The sequence below is a fragment of the Octopus sinensis genome, linkage group LG7 (genome assembly GCF_006345805.1).
Source record: "Octopus sinensis linkage group LG7, ASM634580v1, whole genome shotgun sequence".
Classification (NCBI taxonomy): Eukaryota; Metazoa; Mollusca; class Cephalopoda; order Octopoda; family Octopodidae; genus Octopus; species Octopus sinensis.
In genome coordinates, this window is record NC_043003.1 from 76,013,760 (window position 1) to 76,037,712 (window position 23,953).

Here is a 23,953-nt window from a genome sequence, read left to right on the forward strand (position 1 = left end):
GTCCAATTTTACCTTTTTTTAGATTTGAATGGAATTTAGTAGTATTTTCAAAAGTCTAATCCAATTAAAAAAAAAATTTATACATTTGTGTACGTTTAAACTAATTCAATATTGTTTTACAAAATAATTGACGATGTCCACAAAGTCTGCGTACATGGGGATTAACACATACTTTTAAAACAAAACAATTTTATTTAATTATAATGTTAATAAATAATATTTTCAAAGTGATTTCCATCATTTTCAATGCATAATTTGATGCGCCTTGCAAAACTCAGGTGAACTTGATTAAATAAGTCTACATTGCCATCAATTTCAACACACTGACTGGTAATGCGTTCTCTGATGTGTTTTAAATCTGTAAGCTTTATTGAGTAAACTTTCTTTTTCAACATACCACAGAAAATGAAATCAAGGGGAGAAAGGTCTGGTAAACGAGGGGATCATTCCATATGACCCCTTCTTCCAATCCATTGAGGAAAAGTGTCATTAAGCCAATCTCTAACAGTTGTGGCAAAATGGGTAGGGGCCCCATCCTGCTGAAACCAATTCGGAAGGCCTTCGCCTAGGCGCTCAATTTGAGATATTACTTTGTCTCTCAATATGTTTACATAAGTCTCATTCGTTACATGTTCAATGAAGAAGGGTCCTAGAACATGAGCTTCCCACAAACCACACCACACCATCACCTTTTTGCTGCTTGCTTTTTGGATGGATCCATCCAATGTGGATTACCTCGAGACCAGTATAGAAGATTCTGTCTGTTGACCTCACCATTTACATAAAACGTAGCTTTGTCACTGAACAACACAAAGTTTTTCGTAAAATTGATATTTCCATCCAATTTATCTGAAAACCATTCGCACGTCTAGATTCCTATATCAGGGTCGTCTTCATTTAAGTGATGCAATATCTGTAGGTTTGTCGATGAAACTTTTCATCAACCAGCATTTTGTAGATGGTTGGTTTTGGAACACCTAACACAGTGGATGTCCGAAGAAGTGATATCTTTGGGCTAGCAGAAAATTTAGCCATGACAGCCTCTTTCGTTTCATCCGAAGTCTTCGTCGCTCGGAACGGGGTTTATCCAAAACACTGCCTGTTTCTTTAAATTTCTTGTTCAATTTCCCGACGGCAGTAAGATAAATAGGTTGCCTATAAGGGTATCGAAGATTAAATTCTTCCGCAATTTTGCGGTAAGACCATCCTTCTCGTCCACTTAATAATACTAACTCAATTATTTCTTCTTTAAACAGAGCCATCATTCGATCTGGGATTGTTTCTTCTTTAGACAGAGCCATCATTCGATCATCTGTAGAAAAAATAAGAAATAAATTTAGAAAAAGTAAAGTATTTTTTTTATTTAATTTTAAAAAAAGGAAAATTAATATTTCTTATATTTATTTGTTTTTGTTATGATTTTATTCCATGTACCCAGACTTCGTGGACACCTTAAAATTGCTTTGATTAAAACCCTTTCAATAAGGAAGTATCCAATGAGCATTTAAGACAAATATAATTCTTTATGAGTACAATAAAGGTAACTTTGCAGCCGAAGTGACTCGAAACATACACTCAGTTTATGGGAAAGTGCTTGAATGAAAGAACTTGCAAGATATCGTTTGCAAAATTGAAGATGAATATCGAATAGGACGTCCAGTTGAGTTTGATGACAAGCTCTTTGAGGCATTACTTGAAGAAAATCCGTCATTATCAGGTGAAGATAAAGCTTAGTTCAATAAAGCTTAGTTCAAACCATAAAACAGTTCATCGTCATCTTCAACAACGTGGAAAGATTCCTAAACTTGGAAAATAGGTGCCTCTTGTATTGTCCGAAAGCAACCGCAAATCCCGAGTTGATATCTGCTCTTCTCTCCTTCTCGCAAACTCATTTCACTCTTTTTCGATAGACTTGTGACAAACAATGGATTTTCTATCGAAATGTTAAACGTCGTAAACTGTGGCTTGGTAAAAGGGAAAATGCTCAACCACAACCGAGAAGGGAACTTCATGGGAAAAAGGTTCTTCTCTCTATCTGGTGCGATTGCAAAGGCGTAATTCACTTTATATTGTTACCACCTAATGCAACAATCAATGCTCAAGTCTACTGTCAGCAATTAGAGTGTTTGAACCAAGCTTTGAAGGAAAAATGGGCCGCTTTAATGAGTCGAAAACGAGTGATGTTTCATCAGGACAATGCGCAACCCCACACTGCAAAGATCACATCACAGAAGATCGAAGAGGTCAGTTTGGAAAAATTTCTTCATCCAACTTATTCTCCCGACCTTACTCCTTCAGGATACTATTTGTTTCATAGCTTACAGAATTATTAGGGAGACACAAATTTCGCAAGCCAGGGGGAGGTCGAACCTGACATTTCAGAGTTCTTCGCTTTGAAAAGAGTTTTACATTGATGGGATTAAAAAGCTTGTAAATAGATGGAAGTAAGTCATAGATAATCAGGGAAAGTACACTGAGGATTAACTTTCAATTAAATATAACTTTTGATCACTTGTATTCCTTATCCAAAATTTGGACGACCTATGTTTGTATCTCCACATAGAGATACAAACATACATACAGACACAAACATACATACATACAGACACAAACATACATACAGACAGACACAAACATACATACATACAGACACAAACATACAGACACATACATACAGACACATACATACATACACATACATACATACATACATACATACATACATACATACATACATACATACATACACATACATACATACACATACATACATACACATACATACACTTACATACACATACATGCACATACATACACATACATACACATACATACATACACATAGATACACATACATACATACACATACATACATACATACACATACATACATACAAATACATACACACACATACATACACATACATACATAAACATACATAAACATACATACATGTTTGTGTCTGTATGTATGTTTGCGTCTGTATGTATGTATGTATGTATGTTTGTGTCTGTATGTATGTTTGTGACTGTATGTATGTATGTTTGTGTCTGTCTGTATGTTTGTGTCTGTATATATGTGAATGTACGTATGTGTATGGGCATGTGTATATGCATGTATGTGTATATATGTGTTTATATATGTATGTATGTATGTATGTGTATGCATGTGTATGTATGCATGTGAATGTGTATATATGTATGTGTATATATGTATGTATATGCATGTATGTGTGTGCATGTATGTATGTGTGTATATGTATGTTCATGTATGTATGTGAATGTATGTGTGTATATATATGTGCATGCCTGTATGTGCATGTCTGTACGTGCATGTCTGTATGTGTATATATGTATATGTATGTGCGTGTATGTGTTTGTATGTATGTGTTTGTATGTGTGTGTGTGTATGTATGTATGTAAGTGTATGTGTATGTATGTATATTTATGTATGTAAGTGTATGTGTATGTATGAATATGTATGTTTCTGTATGAATATATGTGTATGCATGTACGTACAATCTCACGTACACATATGCAGCAGCGGTTTAGGCAACGAAAACATGAAATACGAAAACATCGAACACGAACTTGTTCTGCGAAGAAACAAGACAGGCAACATAAGAAGAGCTTTCCAGCTATCGGCTGTTTTATCCACTCCGCATTTCGACAAAAGGCGTGTTCGTCTCAAACTGTTTCGGTTTAAATAATTTAGAGATCTTTGTTTTACTTCTTTCAGTCATGCTGGAGCAACGCTTTTAGTCGAGCAAATCGACCCCAGGACTTATTCTATGTAAGCCTAGTACTATCCGTCTCTTTTGCCGAACCGCTAAGTTCCGGCGTGTTAAACACGCCGGCATCGGTTGTCAATCGATATTGAGCCGACAGACACTGATACACAGATATACACATACACGCACATTTATACACACACACACACACACACACACACACATATATATACATATATATATATATATATGCCCTTATGCACTCATAGTTAAATATATATATACGCATACGACCGGCTTCTTTCAGTATCCGTGTACCAAATCCACTCACAAGGCTTTGGTCGGGCCGAGGCTATATTAGAAAACACTTGCCCAATTTGCCATGCAGTAGGACTGAACCCGAAACAATGAAGCTACTTATATATATAGAGATATAAATATAAAGTATTAATAGAAAGAGGTATATAAAAACCAGAATAGAAAATACATGTCTTAGACATCAAATATGAGAAAAGATGAGATATTAAGGTGTTATATTCTTGAAACCTACTAGAATGGAACTTGTATGTATGTATATGTACACCCACACACACACACACACACACATATATATATATATATATATAATACGAGAATTTCAATAGAGATAAAGCTTCAGTATATAGTACAACTGTTTTTTTCGCCCGCTAAAGATTAATAAATTTGATATCCGAGAAAAAATTCAGATATTTGTCTTAAAGTATTCAGAAAAGCAAATTCAGAATTCAGATGTAAGACGAGGTATTATTCCATTCAAATATCCACATATTTATATTAAGAGTTTGATGATAAGCATATAGAAATATAAACCTGAAATTTATAAAATATATAAAGGCAAATTCAAAGAGGCAATTGAGAGTATTATTCCATACCTGCAGCTGTGTCAGAAAAGTTTTCACGGGTTTTTCCAGGTAAAATCCAGTAATGCGGCATTACATGGTTGATTTTTTATTACCCACAAGGGGCGAACAAAGAGGAGACAACACAATCTGATTTGGGGTCAGACTATCGGATGATTTTACATATATGATGAAATTAAAAATTTTAATACAATAAAATCGAAAAAATCGGATGATAGGACAGGCCGGAAGATATTACGGATGGAGTGGGGGGCGGTTTAGCTCGGACCCCACGAGCCCCGCCTCGCCACTGATACCTTGGTTTCATCCTGTCCCACATTTATGTGGTACCATTCATACGCAACATCTGTGCTACATACTTCCATCGTTTTTTTAACACTTTCTCAGTCAGGCATTTTCTCTCCAGCCCTATTTTCATTTTCAGGTGGAAGATGAAGTAATTCATCAATCCAGGGCCAGAGATGAAATTGCCTGACTCTATACTTTTCAGCCTCGTCTTCCAAATTACCTCTCTCGCAATTGCAACTACACTGAGAAAACAATTCTTACCTTCTTTCAAGAGGAAATCCGATGGTTCAATTTTTATAATCGACTCAGTGGACAGCTGTACTCTTCGTGTGCTTGACAACTGTTGTTCGGCATAAACCCACACCTCTGACACCTCCGGACATTGAACAATAGCGTGCGGGACGGTTTCCATATCTCGCTCGCATCTTGGACATATCGGATTGCCTCGGCAACCATGCCTTACGAGTTGGTCCCGAACATGTAGAGCTCCTCTGTAACACTGCTACCCAGAGGCTTCTGAAAGTTGTCCAAGGTCTTCGGCCTGAATGTACGTCGGAACATACTGACCAGCTGATTATCATCGAGACCTATGGTTTCTCCTAAAGTATCTTCACAGTTCACCTCTATCAGCCCTCTATAAAAGAATGTGGTGGAACCCCCACCGCAGGAATGGCAGGAGAGCCTTGCGACACCCCGTAAACCATGTGCCCAGTTTCGATCTTCGATTCAACCAGGTTTCTCAGCCACTGAAACTAGTGAACTTGGGAAACATCAGTTTAGCCAGTGGAGACCACACCCGTTCACTATCAAGGTAGAGCCGCAGATGCCTCAACCTCAGCGCATGTCTGCGCATCAACAGCCAATGCATCCCTAGCCCACCCTTTAACGGTTGTTGACAGCAAGTAGAGCGTTTAACAAGCGGTTTCCAGCCACTCCACAAAAAGTGAAAGAACGGTCTTTCCAGCTTGGTCAACCACGAATCAGGGCAAGGAAGGACGGATAGGCGGTAGGTAATTACCGATGCGATAAACACATTGGCTACCTCCGCCCTTCCTTTCAGGGATAGCCAACGCCAAGACCAGGTCTTGACTACTACAGCCACCCTGCCAGATACCTCGGCCCAGTTCTTCTCTATTTGGAGGTCTGGTCCAAACCCCTAGCAACTTAATCGGACCCTCGGTCCAACGTCCCACGACGCTGTCAGGAGGCATCGACTTGCCTCTCCAGGTGCCGAGCTGCAAGCCGACTGACTTTTCACGATTAACTTTTGCTCCTGCCACCGTCTCGTAAACCTCTATGGCCTTGCCTACCCTCTGTAGGTTATCCATTTCGGTTACGAGGATGGTGATGTCATCCGCGTATGCTGACACCGATTTTCCACAACCTGGCTGTCTCGGGATGCCGCTCAATTTAAATAGATATGATTTATACAATATGAATAGTATATGGATGCATGAGGATTTATAGGATTATTGGTATTAAGTGATGTGTTTATGTTAAATTGTGGTTGATATTTACTATTGAAAGTTATCTCCTTATTTAATCTTTCCTGCTCTGAGGTGTTTGGTGAACATTGATAAAAAGGGACAATTAGAAAGTTTGTTTTAAGTTTCCTAGCACATCTATGTGCTCACTTACCTGTATCTATCTGTATTGTGGGAAATGGATTTCTTCTTTGTGAATTGTTGTTTTTAGTCTGAAAATATTTGGCCTATATAGTGTTTGGCCTACATAGTGGTTTCTGCAACCTAAGCAGGTAATAACATTGATTAAGTTTTCAGAGGCACAAGGATTAGTCCCGATACCGTTTGGAAATTGGTGTTGATTAAAAGTCAGTGAACAGTGAGGAGGAAACCGGTATGACATTCTATATTGACTCATAATAATGACGTTTATACTTCTTAATTCCACCTCTAATCATTTATTTGTATATATATATATATATATCTTTTGTTTGTAGTTAAAAACCATTACATTTACATCTAGTGTGCATTGTCTTTTTTGCTTTATACTTTTCGCGTATATATATATATATATATATATATATAAAATGAAGGCACGTTGTCTAGTGGTAAGTCGTGTTGCTTTCACGATCTGGCAATGGCGATTTTGATTCTCGGCCCGGGTTGTACGTTGCTCTGCAGCGAGAGTGATAAAATAGTCTCCAGAAATACTTTGCGGTATATCTTCCGGCTCTCTACATTCTGAGTCCAAATCTCACCTGCCGCAGAATGCAGCAGGGATCTAGTTCATTATCCATCCCAAGTCTAATCCTGATGCTCAAAGTATCAGTAATCTACGTAATGAAGGAAGAGGAGTACACCAGCTCTCTTACATTGTATATAGAGTGTGGGAGAAAGTTCACATGCACTGGATCTACTCAGACCACCGGTAGAGTATATATATGTATATATATATATATATGTGTGTGTGTGTGTGTGTGTGTGTTTTAATGTATGTATGTATATATGTGTATGTATGTGTCTATATCAATACTTATACGGAGTTGTCCTACCACTTACATACGCATGCAGATGAACAGATCAATATACTCGTCTATGTAAATATACGTGTACATGTCGATCACTTACTTTCGTACTCCGGTATGCAGTTTCACGGTCCACTCTAAGTTCCATACCCAACGTAGGGACGGTTCCAGATATGGTGTAAAATATAAAGCAAATAAGTTGGGGTTCGCTATAGCTGTTTTAAACATGCTTCTTTATTGATGACCATGTATACAGCTATTGCTGACACCTATCAATGCAATATTGCATATAATTTATGTAACATTCAGCAATTATCATCTCACAATGATGAGTTGAAACAATTACAGCGGTTTGCAAGAAAGCCTATTGAAATAGCCTTCTCATATTAAAGTTTATTTATTTATTTATTTATGTATATATGTATGTGTATATATATATATGTATGTGTGTGTGTGTGTATAATAAGCAATAATAAATCTTAGAGCGAGTTATAAACAGTAGCTGCAACACATCGTGACGTATATTTGTCATTTAAATATGGCTAACCCCTAAGGGTGGATGCTACTGTAGTTTGTAGCCCCAGGAGGACACCTCCTCCAGCTGGCTTTAGAAAGTGTTCTCAAGCCAGATGGAATAGGTGTCAAAGCCAGCTGGAGGAGGTGTCCTCCTGGGGCTACAAGCTACAGTAGCATCCACCCTTAGGGGTTAGCCATATTTAAATGGCAAATATACGTCACTATATAAATATATATATGGAGTTGATTTTATACATAACTGTTCCTATACGATCTCTTTGAGGGTGGAATAGTGGTGACTATTAAACGTCCCATATTAATCGATATCATTTCTACAAAAGTGTAACAAGGAATTTTTATATCTATTATTAACATACTGGACCAATGTCGTCCGTACGTGAGCTTGAGTACATTAACTACACTTGAGTGGATGTTTGTATGTTTGTGTGTGTGTGTGTGTGTGTGTGTTGTCGACACAGTACATATGGGTGTGATTGTGTTGCGCGCATGAGTAACTTCTATTATGTTGTTCACGTAAATTTTATCTTTCCTCTCAAGATTGTCTTCTAATGATACCCATACCGAGCAACACCGATGGGTAGGTAGGACAAATGACATATGTATGATAGATAAAGATAGATAAATAGATAAATTGTTTGATACATAGATGAATAGATACACAAATAAATAAATAAATAGGTAAATACATAGATGAATAGATGAACTAGATAGATAGATAGATAGATGGATAGATAGATACATAGGTAGATAGAGAGAGAGCGAGAGAGAGAGAGAGACAGACAAACAGACAGATAGAAAGACATACAGGTAGAGACATAGTCTGAGAAGAAGAGAGAGAGAGGGAGGGAGAGGGAGAGGAAGAGGTAAACTAGTGGACAGAGTTGGTAAATATTGATCATGCAAAGGAACCTAAGGGAGACCATGTAAGGATGATGTGTAATAAATAAATAAATACTAAACGAGATATAATTTGATAAATGTTCGAATATTCCACTGTCTCGATTGCTCTCAGCAGGGTTATACTTTCCAAAGTATCCTACGGGTTTTGTTTTAAGAATTTGAAACGAATTTAATCAGACAAACTAGTTGTCGCATATCCCGTTGATTAAATGTTTAATGTTATATATTGGTTATGCATTTCATGAAATCAATGAAATATGTGTAATTTTGTGTGCATATAAGTATAGACTTGTATATATGCATGTATATGTGGCCTCTACATGGATATATACGTATACGTGTAGGGCTATATCTATATCTATATACATATGCATGTGTATGAGTACGTATGCATGTATATATGTGTGTATATATATATATATATATATATATAATATATATATATATGTGCATGTGTGTGAGTACGTATGCATGTATATATGTGTATATATATATATATATATATACGTATATATATATATATACATATATATATATGGCTGAATATTTGTGTGTCTGTGTGCGTATTCTTTTCCTCTTTTACTCTTTTATTTGTTTCAGTCACTTGACTGCGGACATGCTGGAGCACTGCCCGTAGTCGAAGAAATCGACCCCAGAACTTATTCTTTTTAAGCCTAGTACTTATTCTATCGGTTTATTTTGCCGAGATGCTACGTTAAGGGAACGTAAACACACTAACATCGGTTGTAAAGCAATGGTGAGGGGACAAACACAGAAACATATGTATATATATATATATATATATATATATATATATAGATAAGAGCAAGTAATAAGTGTTTTGTATTTTCCAAAGTATTAATCTCACGAGAGCTGAACTGGCAAAAACAGAGGGCTAAATTCAAGTAGCCATCTTCAATTAGAATCAAATACGTTAAACTTCTTCCAATTGTTATGAGATTGCTTCGTCCTACGCGCCCATGTAACTTTAAGTAATACGGAGATGGGCCAAACTCTTATTTAAAAATATAGGCAACTCCTATCAGCTATGCCGAATGGCAAATCTTTCGTTGTCTGCTCATTCATATTATATCTGTGTGTATTTAGGGTGGTGTTTGTAGTTACATATATATGCTGTGAAAAATGAGGTGCAAGAGGATGCATTGGTGATCGTTGGGTGGAAGATGGTGACATATATATTTGAAGGTGGTGGTTGCTGTTACCTTCAACTATATGATGCTCGCTCACTTCTATCTTTATAGTTAACAACCACCAAACACTTCCTAATGACCATTTATATATCATCACTTCTGTTAACATCTATATTTACTATCTCTAACTCAACTATCTTTGGTATGACGAACACTCATACTTTCTTTGCAACCACACCCTCTACTCGGGTATCCCTCACTCCTTGCTGTTAGATATCTAGCAAAATCACGTCATCTACAGTCCTCATGGAAGCCCTCAAAGAAAACAAACTACATCTTGTTCGTCTCATAGCTATGGATGTAAAATTGATATGCACGTATTTATGAGTGTGCGTGTGTGTGTGTGTCAACAAGTATATACGTGTGTATGTGTGCATTGTGTGTGTTTGCATTGTGTGTGTGCATTTTGTGCGTATATATGATTTGTGCTCTAGTACGGTGGTGTGATATTCTTCTAAATTAATTTGACTTTATACATCGTAAAGACATCACGAGGATCTGAGCGGAGAAGATTGGAATTTCCTACGATCAGTTCTTAAATTCACTATTTTTGTTTGTTTATTATTTCTATACGATATAAAAGCGTTTGAATTAATAATCTCATCGAAGAACAGAGAAGAATCCAATATATATTCTACTTCCGTAAGCAAATTCATTGGAATATCCGCCACTAAGTTAATGCTTTGTGGACCACTTTATAGAAACTTCTTGAAATTGATTATGATTAATAATACTTTGTTTAGAAGTAAAGTCATTCTAAAGTGCGATGAAGTAATATATACCACTATATATAACGCTGCATATTTCTTAATTAATTTTCTCCTGGAACAAGAGCATCCATATATGTATGCGTTTCTTAATATAAATTGTCAGAATCTATCATCGCAGACTATTTTATATTGATTTAAATAAGTTTGTTTGATGGAATCCTAACAACCCTCTTCACTTAACATACAACGAGAATTGTCAATAAAGCACACATACTCAAAACATAAACCCAACAAGTGGTAGACAAATGTATTTTTGCATTTAGTTACGTACATTGACACTTCTGAATTCAAATCATAACAAAATCATTGTTTGCCTCTCCGATCGTTGGTAAATGAGTTAAAAAGTTAGGTGCTTGGACCAGACTTCCACATACGCACACGATACGATTTAGGTAAAAGGAAAGAATGTAACAGCTCTGCTTCCGACAGAGATCGTTGCACCATGCATATGAAATCAACAGAAAATTTTAAGATGTTTCATACTTAAATTTCTGAATTGGTAACATGAAAGAACTACTAACCTCTTTTCCCATTTTTTATATTTTCAATCCGTTTTCGTTATCAAGGTACAGCTTCATTCTTTTTACATTCTACAGCAAATACTGATTCGTAAAAAAAAGTTGCGATTGCACTCATTTTAATGGTTTGTAATTATTGTTACACATACCCACATCATCTTGTGCAGCAGGTATAAAGGATGGATCGTCTGTCGGATTTAACGACGATCCCACAGTTATTTGATTGATTTAACATACACTCATTTAATGAAAAAATGTGTAATTCATTGGTACGTTTAACTTTACGAGATTCTCAAGTAAAATTTGCATCGCAAAGTGGGAACAGTAACAAATCGTGAAATTGCAGAAACCATCCATTCGACGATCGTACAGTGTTTGTTTATTCCTTTTCACTGACCAGCTTTTGGTCCAACAGACGCAAGGTGTAAGAAACTTGCCCAAGATGATCTTCATGCTTTGAAATCCATTTTTTAAGCACATTAGCGTGGACATGATCAAAGTATTACTCTTTATGACCTTCCTTCAGTTTAGGGGTATGTGGAACAATTTTATTTACCATACCATTTATGGGATTTGTTTCACATATCTGGTTGCTCCATCTAGAAGAACGATTAGATGGTGTAGAGACACATATAGTGTGCTTTTGTTAATAAGTTCAAAATGACGGGAAATTTTAAGCTTGGATAAACTGCTTGGGAAAACTATATCATGGCATGTCATTTAAATTTTGGTACATTGGTTCCTGTCAAGTGAAGAGAGAGAATTTATATGTAGTAGTATTCCAGGTATTTTTCTGTTGTAAATATATAAAATATCTTCAGATTCTAGACTAACTGAATCGGACACATAACTTTCAGTTAGCCACCAGGACAGCACATATTGCTTTTATAGTACTGATGGCGAATATTTCGCATGAGAATATATTTATTCATTGGAAAAAGCCATTTTTATTACTATTAATCTTAAAATCGAAGAAAAAACAATTTAAAAAGTCCTAATTGGCAAGATACTTTAGTTTATTTTCAAAGCAATTCCTCAGGGTTCATTCTATTTACATTAAAGTAACAAATAACTAATTTAGAGCACCCCAGAGCTAGATGGCTGGAATCCTTATGTTGATTCAGTAAGAAAAACATCAGTATCATAATTAAGTAAAGAAGTCCTCTCTATTGTCATCGGTTTACAAATTCTCACCAGGCAAATAGTATGGTTTTTACTGCTTCTTGAACTTTCTATTGTGTTCTTTGGCCGTGTCACTCTATGGGAGAGTGCACGTGTACGCATAGTTTTCTTAGAATCTGTTCGAGATTAAAATATCAAACGAATAACTGTGAATAAGATTAGTAGTATCATGAAACACAATGTTTCTTCTCTCTGAATTGTCCGAGGGTTGGGTTATAGGCACCAGTTCTTTTGTGTATATCATTGTTCAGTTTTATTTCTAGATTTCCTGCCAATAAAGAAAGAGCTGGTTTCTAACTTAGATCCAAGGCTGCTTCATTGGAATTTCAACATCAACAACAGGGAATTTTGTATGTATGCATGTTTGTATGTATGTATGCATGAATGGATGGATGAATGGATGGATGGATGCATATGTGTGGTGTGTGCACGCCTCTAAGTTCGTCTCTGGTTGAGTGCATATGTGCGTCTTCATTTGTGTGTATGAACACATGGGTAGCAGCTTATGCTTCTTCTTAAAAATTATATATTACAAAAAAAGTGTTGATGTACTGTTACATTTTCTTTTATTAACCTTTACTCTACCAGCGAATAAGAAATTCATATTTTGTTTCTAACCAAAAGTTTCCGAAGTTGATCTTTATCATTAAGTTTTCCGGGTTCTCGCAGCTCATAATTTCCAGTTCGAGAGTAACCTTCGTTTGTGAATTATTCTTTTTTTATGGTGGGTGCATTATGTGTATGTATTTGCAGACAGACCGAGAGACAGACTGACAGACACACACACACATACACACACTCTCATAAACATACACCACATACACATACATGCACACACAACATGTACCTATAAATATATGCATATATATAAATCTGGATTTGCATATATGAATATTGATAGCTATACATATGCCTACATACATATAAGCATGCTTATAAGTAGGTATATACATAAATAACCACACACACACACACACACACACACTCACACATCACACATGCTCATACACATATGTATATGTATGTGTGTAAATATATATGTATATTTATATATATATATATATATATATATATATTATATATATATATATATATATTATATATATATATATACACACACACACGCGTATGTAAGTATGTATGCGCACAATACACACTCACATCCGTGTTTGTATTCGTATATGCATTACAAATATTATTTCGAAATATATTCTATGTAGTCCTGAATTTGTTTGTTATTACATTGCTTTTATACAAACAGTCGTTCATGCGTGCACTAATGTATACAAACTTATATAGATGCATATAATCATCCAAACAGAGAAACATATATGAACTTATTACTTTGTAAACTTTGTATGAAATTTTCTATGGTTATAGGCCACTGTTCGTATGTATAGCAGAATCTATCTCTCTCAAAATCTATCACCCTCTACCAAACTTTCACTCTCTCTCTCTCTCTCTCTCTCTCTCTCTCTCTCTCTCTCTCTCTCTCTCTCCCTGATGCTCTTTCATTCCCCACCCCTTGTCTCTCCATCTTCCTTTCGCCCTTTTGTATACGAATGTCTAAGAGTGTTGTGACTACTGGAATGAATCAATGCTCACTTTGCATAAAGTTTTCTGCATATATCGAAATCAAATCAGTAACGGTTGTTTGGTACTTAAACTATGTTACACGTAATTTATGAATGCACAAAGACAAACAGATGAATGCGTTCACAGAAGCAAGTGTCTCTATATGAGATGAAATAAAAAGGAAGGGCAAGGGTGTGCGTGAGATAACATACTACAACCATAGACGCTAACACTCCAACATATATGTGATCAAATAAATGAATATGTATATATATATGTATATATATATATATACACACACACATATATATATATATATATATATATAATATATATATATATATGTATGTATATATATATATATATTCATATACATATGGTATAAATGGATACATGCAAACATACTTGCATACAAATACACTCAAACAAGCTCATACATATATACTGTCCTTCTACAATAAGGAACTGGCGAATCTGCCTCAATACTACAATTATATTCAATCGACGAGGCATTTCTTTGGCTTATGAGTTACATAGTGACCTCACTAATGCATGTGTCAAGAGAAGAGCACTCATTAATCTCTGTAAAATATTTGGCCTTTGAAAGGTCATCCATCGATGGAAACCGTACTCTAGTAGACACTTGGAGATTGATGCAGTCCGTTACAAATTTGGACCCTGTCAAATTGTCCAATACATGCAGATAAAGGAGACGGAGTTTAAATGATCATGATGCCGAGGATGAGTGGGGTAGATATTTGTATTGCACATTACATGTATATATAGTATACAAGATGCATAGACATACATCCACACAAACATATACACACATATATATGTGCGTGTGTGTGTATATACATAACAAAGTCACGCACACACACACACGCACACACACATACACGTACACACACATATATTCACACACACAAACTCACACACACACACACACATATACACACAGAGGCACAGACACACACATATATATATACGAAAGGCTTCTCTCAGTTCATAAATCCAATCAAATCCAGTCATAAAGCTTAGGTCGGACCGAGGCAATTGGAGAAGACACTTGCTAAGGTGATATATATATATATACATATATATATATATTATATATATATATATATATATATATAATATATATATATATATATATATATATATATATATATATATATACATATATATATATATATATATATATATGTGTGTGTGTGGTGTGTGTGTGTGTGTGTGTGTGTGTACAGAGAAAATACTTGAGACTTTCAGAATTTTATCATGGAAGATGTAAGGCAGTATTTACATTTCCAAATGTAGCCTCTTAGCCACATATAAACATATGTAAGTGCGTATGTGCATGCAAATGTATGTGTGTATCTCTGTGTGTATTTTTTATGTATAGCCCGAGATGGGTTGTATGTATATGGGTGACTTGAATGATATCTTAAATGAGTTGGGACACGTTGGGATCTAGAGTTTATTTCTAAATTTCAGTATACAACGTGGATACTATATGCGATAGGAATTTTCGCTACGATAACTTCATTTAATTACTCCTTTTATGTTTTAGACATGGCGATATCTAGTCTAGTTTCTCTTCTTTAATTAAATTATATATTTAGTGCTTCTGAGGAAATGTATTCCGTTGATTTTGTTGTGTTTCTTACATCGTGAAACAGGAGTTGGTTTTTCCTTTAGATATCATTTTTTCCATATTTCATTGATTTATGTGTTTGTAACTAATTTCTTCGATTATATATTTCATAAGTTTTCTTTGCTACGCTTAAGTTGTTTTTATGTTTTATAGTTTTTATGTTCTTTAGATAGCAATGTCAGTTTGATTTATTTTCACCATTTTCTATACTTTATTTTGCTGAATTTCTGAGAAGTGGCTGTAGCAAATGACGACTCATGTTTGAGACGTGGTATTTGTATATCTGCCTTGTAACTATAAGGAAATGTCGACTTAATGAACACATTAACTTTATGTTTAGGCCTGCTTCGTCTTCTATTTCGAAGAGAAGTTAAATTTATGACCTGCTGACACTGTGCGGTTAAATAGCACTGTTCTTCTGTGGAAACCAGAATAATAACCGTTAGGAAGCTAGAGATGGAGTGTATACATTTATTATCTGATTATTTATCAAAAAGCACCCGGTAGCTATGCTGGTGCTAGTCGACTAGTGCCTCAACAAAGAGACAAGAATGCGACATATTTCCCTTGCAGGCCTAACAAAATATAGTTAGTATGCTCTAACTGGGCAGAGAATTCATAATTTTTTAGACTTTTTATTCAACCTCTTTTGTCTTAATGGCACGCAAAACATAGCAGATAATCTCTATAAAATGCTTAGCGGAGAGAAGGCAACCACACATAAAAGGAAGCCAAAACATGGTACAAGTACCAGAGTGTGGAGCCAGCTCCATTCAACAGGAGATGACTTCGACAGATGACCGTTCGGAATAATGATGATGATGACGATGATGAAGATGATGAAATATTATACACACATGTATATATATATATATGTGTGTGTGTGTGTGTGTGTGTGTGTGTGTGTATGCAATATATGTATATATATGTGTGTGTGTGTATGTATATATTATCTATGCATTTTATATATTATATATATATATATATATATATATATATATATATATATATATACATATGCAACACGCACACACACGCACGTACATACACACCCACACAGGCAAGCATGCGTGCACACAGAGACATACATTCCATGCAACTTACGTTTTCGAGGGCACGTCAGAGGAATCTAACTCATCATTCTTGCATAAGATAGGTTCGTTTGATGAGCCGAATCAACCACTTATTAAAAAATATATACATATCTATAAATAGGTATGTGGGTGTGCTTGCATATATGAATGTGTGGTAAGAAGCTTCCTTCTTAACCATATAGTTCTGGGTTCAGTCCCAATGCGTGACACTTTGGGCAAGTGAACTGAATTAGTAGACGGAAACTGAAATAAGCCTTTCGTATACATATATATATATATATGTGTGTGTGTGTATTTATGTATTTTCTGTGTATATGTCCCCACCACCATCGCTTGACAACCGATGTTGATATGTTGATATTGCTTCGAGTAAAGGCGATCCTCCAGCATGGCCGCAGTCAAATAGCTGAAACATCTAAAAGTTTTATATATGTGTGTGTGTCTGTGTGTGTGTGTATGTGTATTTATATACATATGTATGTAAGTATATATATGTAACCATAAATATATACATACATGCATACATACATGGATATTTATGCATATGTATTTCCATCTGTACAGTTTTATTAATCTTTTGCGGCTTTTCGTGGATTCATCAGTTCTTCTTTAGGCATATTTGTGCTTTTATTATTCTTATAATCACATCCGCCTGTAGTCACAATGTTAGTGTTGCTGTTAATATTTGATGTAATTACATTTCTCTTATCATTTCCGCGTTTACCTCCCATATTCATACGTTTAGACATTAAAGAGGTGTTATAGTTATTAATTTGTTTAGTATTCTTATGTTTAGAGCATATTTAAATCAATGAGAGGTATTTGGTTTATATGAAATGATAAATTGCATCTTATCGTCAGAACCTCATTCCAAATATTACCATTATCATATTCAGGGTTATTATTAAGTGTTTCTATGTTTGAGGTAAGTTAGGCTATTTTAAGAGAAATATTCCTTAATATTCCTTATAGATTACATATTTTAGATTTTGGATGACTAGAATTGTTACCTATGTAGATGTCGCATTTCTTGTTTTCCCTAGACACCTCACTGTACTTATAACCACCTTTATTTTCGTTCATTCTTTCTGTCACCGATAATATAAAAATAATTTTAATAAAATTCTTACCTGCTATACATACAATGTTCTACAGAATTAATGCAGTTCTAATTTTCCATACTAGGTAATTTACATACTAGGTAATTGGTAATTCACAACAGATAAATTTCTGTTTTTTTTTCTGGCGTGATTATACTATCGGCTATGTAATGATTGTCGTATTACATCCAAGTGTACGTTTCTGAAGTCATTTATTATAGAGATTAATCAATCGACACTTATATGCCGCTTTCAGATATTGAATCTGAAAATTGCATATACAAAATGTATAGATATAGGCACGTGTGTTTGTGTGTGTGTGTATGTGGGTGCGCGCGCACGAACACACATATGAACTCAAAAGTATGTATTTTTAAGTATTTTCTATTTCCATGTATATTCATATTCATGCGAGTTTATATTTGAGCAGGTATACTTGTATATGTATATATAGATACATACATACATGCATACATACATACATCATATACATATATACATATATATAATATATATATATATATATATATATATATGTATGCAGAAACTGCAGTCTGAGAATTACCGGTTTAGTAAATGTTTTTATCTTCATTTCACTTAATTTATCAAGCTTCTGTATTCCTAGCACATATTTCGCCTTAATGTACTGATATATAAAAATATATGGCTTGTGTTAGTAATACCAGCGATTATAATTATTTTTATTTTATCGCAATTTGATTTGTTTACATATTTCTCGATAAATTATGAGCGCCAGGCGATATACCAGAATTCCCTAGTGTTGTCGGGACGTTCGGAGTCTGCGCAGTGATATGATTAGTTAGGGAGAGTAATTCATTAGACGCACATGCTTCTAGTGAGTTAGGATCCCAGAAAAACAGGGTCTCACTGAAGAATTCTCCCTGGGCAAATAAATTATCTTTATTGCTGAAAAGAAAGAAACTGCAGTCTGAGAATTACCGGTTTAGTAAATGTTTTTATCTTCATTTCACTTAATTTATCAAGCTTCTGTATTCCTAGCACATATTTCGCCTTAATGTACTGATATATGAAAAATATATGGCTTGTGTTAGTAATACCAGCGATTATAATTATTTTTATTTTATCGCAATTTGATTTGTTTATATATATATATATATATATATATGCGTGTGTGTGTATATATTAATCTGTTTCTTTCTTTAAAGGTAATGTTAGGGAAACGAGAGATGAATTTTTCAATACTGTACACCATAGAACCAGTGGAAAACATTTTAGAAACCATATGAATTTCTTGTTATTGAGTACTTATAAGTTTTCTGCAATTCTTCTTAGAAAACTTTAATATTCTGTCTTTTCTATCGATACATATTTTAGAGCATATACAGTAATCCCTCGAATATTGAGGGTATTACAATCTAAAACACCACACAATATAAGATCCGCGAAGTAGAAACAGTACTGTATGTATAATCTTTTACTTGTTTCAGTCATTTGACTGTGGCCATACTGGAGCCTTTAGTCGTGCAAATCGTCCCCAGGACTTATTCTTTCTAAGCCTAATACTTATTCTATCGGTCTGTTTTGCCGAACCGCTGAGTTACGGGGACGTAAGCACACCTGCATCGGTTGTCAAGTGATGTTGGGGGGACACACACAGATATAAAAACATATACACACGTATACACACACACACACATATATATATATACACGTATATATATGTGACGGGCTTCTTTCACTTTCCGTCTACCAAATCCACTCTTAAGGGTTTGGTAGGCCCAATGCTATAGTAGAAGACACTTGCCCAAGATGCCACGCAGTGGGACTGAACCCGGAACCATGTATATTGTATATCATTTATATAATTTGCGTTTACTTTCTCATAAATGCAAAACAACACTACACACTCGCCTCTCGAGTTTCGTTTTCCGTACAGTATTTTCTTTTAATATATTTTAATGGGTATGTTATCTAGTGCAGTACTGTACTGTATTTTTATTTATTAATTCCTTAATTTCTAGTCGTGAAATGCTTTTTTACAACAGAAATAAATAAATAAATGATTTTCAGCCGCAGAAACCCGCGATATACTGCGGAGTCCGCGATATAAATTTACATATATTAGCCAGAAAAATCCTCGATGTACTGAGGGTGCGATAGGTGAAATGCGATATGGCAAGTGATCGCTGTAAATGCTTATTTAAGCATGTAGAATTGTTTAGTGACATATACTGCACGTACACTTAGCTATGTGTTTTTGTTGTTGCTTGTTTTTGTTATATGTACTTGTCAATTAATTATTTAAGAAGAAAATCTACAAAATATCGTTGGCTACCAATAAAATAAAATTGGTGTTATTTGTGAGTAAACATACGCGGGAAGAAGGATTGGCAGTTTTAACGAGGGACGTTTAGCTGCCGAAGCCTGAAGCTTTATTATGTGAAATATAAATGATTTAGAAATATGTACTGTATACCGCACTGTAAACTTCGGCTAGCCACACAAGAAAAAAACTACTCACTGATTATTAGTAAATAGCGCTCAAATCTTCAGAAGTCAAATGTTGCAATTTTAAAACTAAACGATACATAGAATGATGAATACCTCCTGTACTGAACCAGAATAAAATAAGTGAGGGTCACAAGTGAAATAAGTTTCATCACATTTTTTTTTTGTATTTTGAGGCATTATAATTATTTACAAAACAACAGAAACAAAACAGGACACACACCCTAGGTCAGCATCTATATGAGAGATAATCCTATAACTTTTACACAATATCATATATGCTTCAACACATAATCATATACAAAACCACATATCCATACGCATGTATACATGCACACAAGCACACGCGCGCGCGCATATACACATGCACTGACACAGGCGCACACGCATATATATATATATATATATATATATATATATATATATATATATATATATATATGCACAGATACACACATACAACACTCACACATATATAGCCTCGAAACGTAAAAGACATTCTCACCTTCCCGAGAGTTAAACTATTACACCAGCTTGTGGTTGACATACACCTGTCTTCATCTTTTGTTTTTCTGTAAATTCCAACTATATATATATATATATATATATATATATAATATATATATTATATATATTATATATATATATATATATATATATATATATATATATATATATCAGGACATGAAATGTAAAAGCCGGACTAGACTACTTGATGCGCAACTTCATTGTCTCCCGAGACAAAAAGGATGCCAACCAACCAACATATATATATATATACATATACATATATATGTACATAATTATATATTTACACATACACACACACATATATACATATATATATATGGTGGCTGCCCCCTCGTTATCGAGTATGGCCATTGGACGAAGCTTAATCAATCTTGTTATCGTGCAATACCTGTGCAAGAAGATTTTTTTTAAAGTGAGGAAAGGCTGTGCACTGAGTCAATCCCATTCACTAAGCAACAGCAGCCATAATCCGAAAAGAAGAACAAGTCAACATCATCGGTAACCACTGAGCCGCAGATTTTATGTCTTGAGTAACCTTCTCCTAGAAGGATGCCTAACAAAGGCTAGGAGTCCTTCGCTCCCAATGGTTTAACCGCGCGATCGGATATTCAGTCCGATTATTTCTATGTCTCCTCGTATGATACAGCCATAAGACATTTATTGGATGGCCGTTGACTCTCAAGAGTTCTTCCGCCATTTGACGGGTTTTATTTTTCATCTCGCAGGGTGTCCAATAAACACCCTCCTCACCAAGCAAGCTTGGTTGGATTGTCAGTTTAGTCGCCAACGACCCGACCATACAACATGTTGTACTGGGTTACATGTTACCATTAGCATTCGAAAGCGACCTGATATAAATATATATATATATATATATATATATATATATATATTATATATATATATATATACATACACACATATACAGATAGACAGCTAGAAAGAGGAAGACAGATTCTTAATGAAAAGTTTGACTGTGACTTCCAGAATTCTTAAGTAGTGGTCGTTAATATTCTGCCTAACGATGCCAATTCTCGAAGGAACTTAGAAGACATCGACAAACTATACTATGCAAAAATAAATGCATCCACAGATTCACTGAGATGTAAAGATGAAAAATCATATATTTTATTCTTACTGCATTTTTCAAATTCCACTTCTAGTTCAAAACGTCTTTTCTTATAAAATATTTTACATTCTAGATTTTCGAATTTTGAGAATAGTAAGAATAAAAAGATATATAAATCCGATAAACTGACAATAAAAATAAAGCTATAAAACTTTTTTAAATATTGATATCCCTTTTTATTCCTATCTTGCTGTTTGGTGAAGGGTGTTGATAGTTTTTGTATTTTCTGCCTGTGTGCGTGTGTGTATGTATGTGTGAATGTGCTTTTGTTTATATTTTTTGAAAGGGATTCTTAGCGTGTACTTTTAAAGCAGGTATTTCAATGATGCAAAAGCTTTCGTTCCTGCATGATGTGTTTTGCAATGAATATCAATCGATGTAACTCTCTGCTTTTATTATCTGTGCATTCTTAATCTCTTTGTGCATCTCTTCCTACTCTCTGACCACACAATTTTACTGCAGTTTATACTTAGCTCATACAAGTTTAAGAGGCATAACAGTCAGCCAAGCAATGGTGTTTCGTAGGATCTACTATGAATTCTTTTTTCTTCATCATTATTTTCAAAATTTCCCTTTTACATTCTTTTTATTTTGAAAGGAAAATTACTGAGTGAAATGCAACATCACGTTGCTTGTATTTTACCATAACTTCTAAATGGTATGCTCCATAGACACTTAGCAACACTAAAATTGTTCGAGGGAGATTATACCAATTTTATAAGTTGGGTACATAACCTGTCGGCTGATTTTACATCACTACATAGTATTTGGTACTTTAAATGAATCTAGATTGTTGCATAGAATTCTTATTTGAGGATATTTATCCTATTCGATGGCGATCCTTCTTGGTAGCATATGAAAAGTTTTGCTTTGTTTCAGGTTTTGCCCACCTGTAATAGAGCCAATGGAAAAACCATGAGCGCTGTTATTCCTTATTTGGTTACATTACAAGTAAAAAAGAAAAAAATTACCTGTGCATTTCTTATTGTTGTCGATCGTGTGTTAATGCAATTATTTATCTTATTTGCTAATGCACTGATCCTGCTTACATTACATTATCTATAAAAAAACCATTTTCATTTGTAGATATAATTCATGCAGATTAACATTAAGCTTTCTTTGAAATAGATTCACGGTGCAGTTTAAGTTAAGGATAATATTGTAACCCCTGAACACTAATGCTGTCCATGTATCTTTGCCCTAAACGACAATTAACGCTGGCATACAACTTCAGGAGATGACTAAATGGAATATATAATGGAGCCGGTCTGTTAATTGACTTAGCGGAAATTACGTTAACAATATTCCAAATTTCTGCACTTGGCATCCTATTGTTAATGGTTAAAATATAGTAGATATATAAACATTAAAGGATATTCACTTAAAAATATAAAGAAAATTTTCAATAAATGTTTTGTGAAAGTTTTTTACAGCTGTTGCCTTAATGTGAAAAATGTAAGCCAACTACAACTGTGGTCTTAATTTGAAAAATGTAAGCCAACCGATATAATCACATGAAACTACAAAAGTACTCTCCCACTAGACCAGATATGCTTACTTATCTCCGTCATCTAGGAAACCCAAGTCGTCTCTGTTCCACTGAATAAAGCAACCAAAAAAATCCGCTGGACTGTGCGAGAGTGATTTCAAACCATGTTATGCCAATCACTAGAATTCTTTCTAGCATTTAAACAAAAGCAAATGCCCTAAGAAAGTAAGCCATATCTGGAATATGAGGAACATCAGTACACCACCCATCAACAAAGGGGGCATCGTAGACTACGCTAGGCTATACATTAATGAATCAGGTAAGTGCTGAATGAACACACGTCCTTATAAGAACGATGAATTCACCG

The 23,953-nt window shown here is 34.8% G+C and overlaps 1 long non-coding RNA gene across 1 annotated transcript; it reads right to left on the bottom strand.

Moving 5' to 3' along the window:
• Positions 1-289: 289 nt before the first annotated feature.
• LOC118764281 lies at positions 290-23,057 on the bottom strand. Its single transcript, XR_005000080.1, has 3 exons — positions 23,047-23,057; positions 12,409-12,414; positions 290-427 (listed from the first exon to the last, which is right to left on the bottom strand). It is a non-coding gene; the product is annotated as an uncharacterized LOC118764281 (long non-coding RNA).
• Between the last annotated feature and the right edge of the window lie 896 nt (positions 23,058-23,953).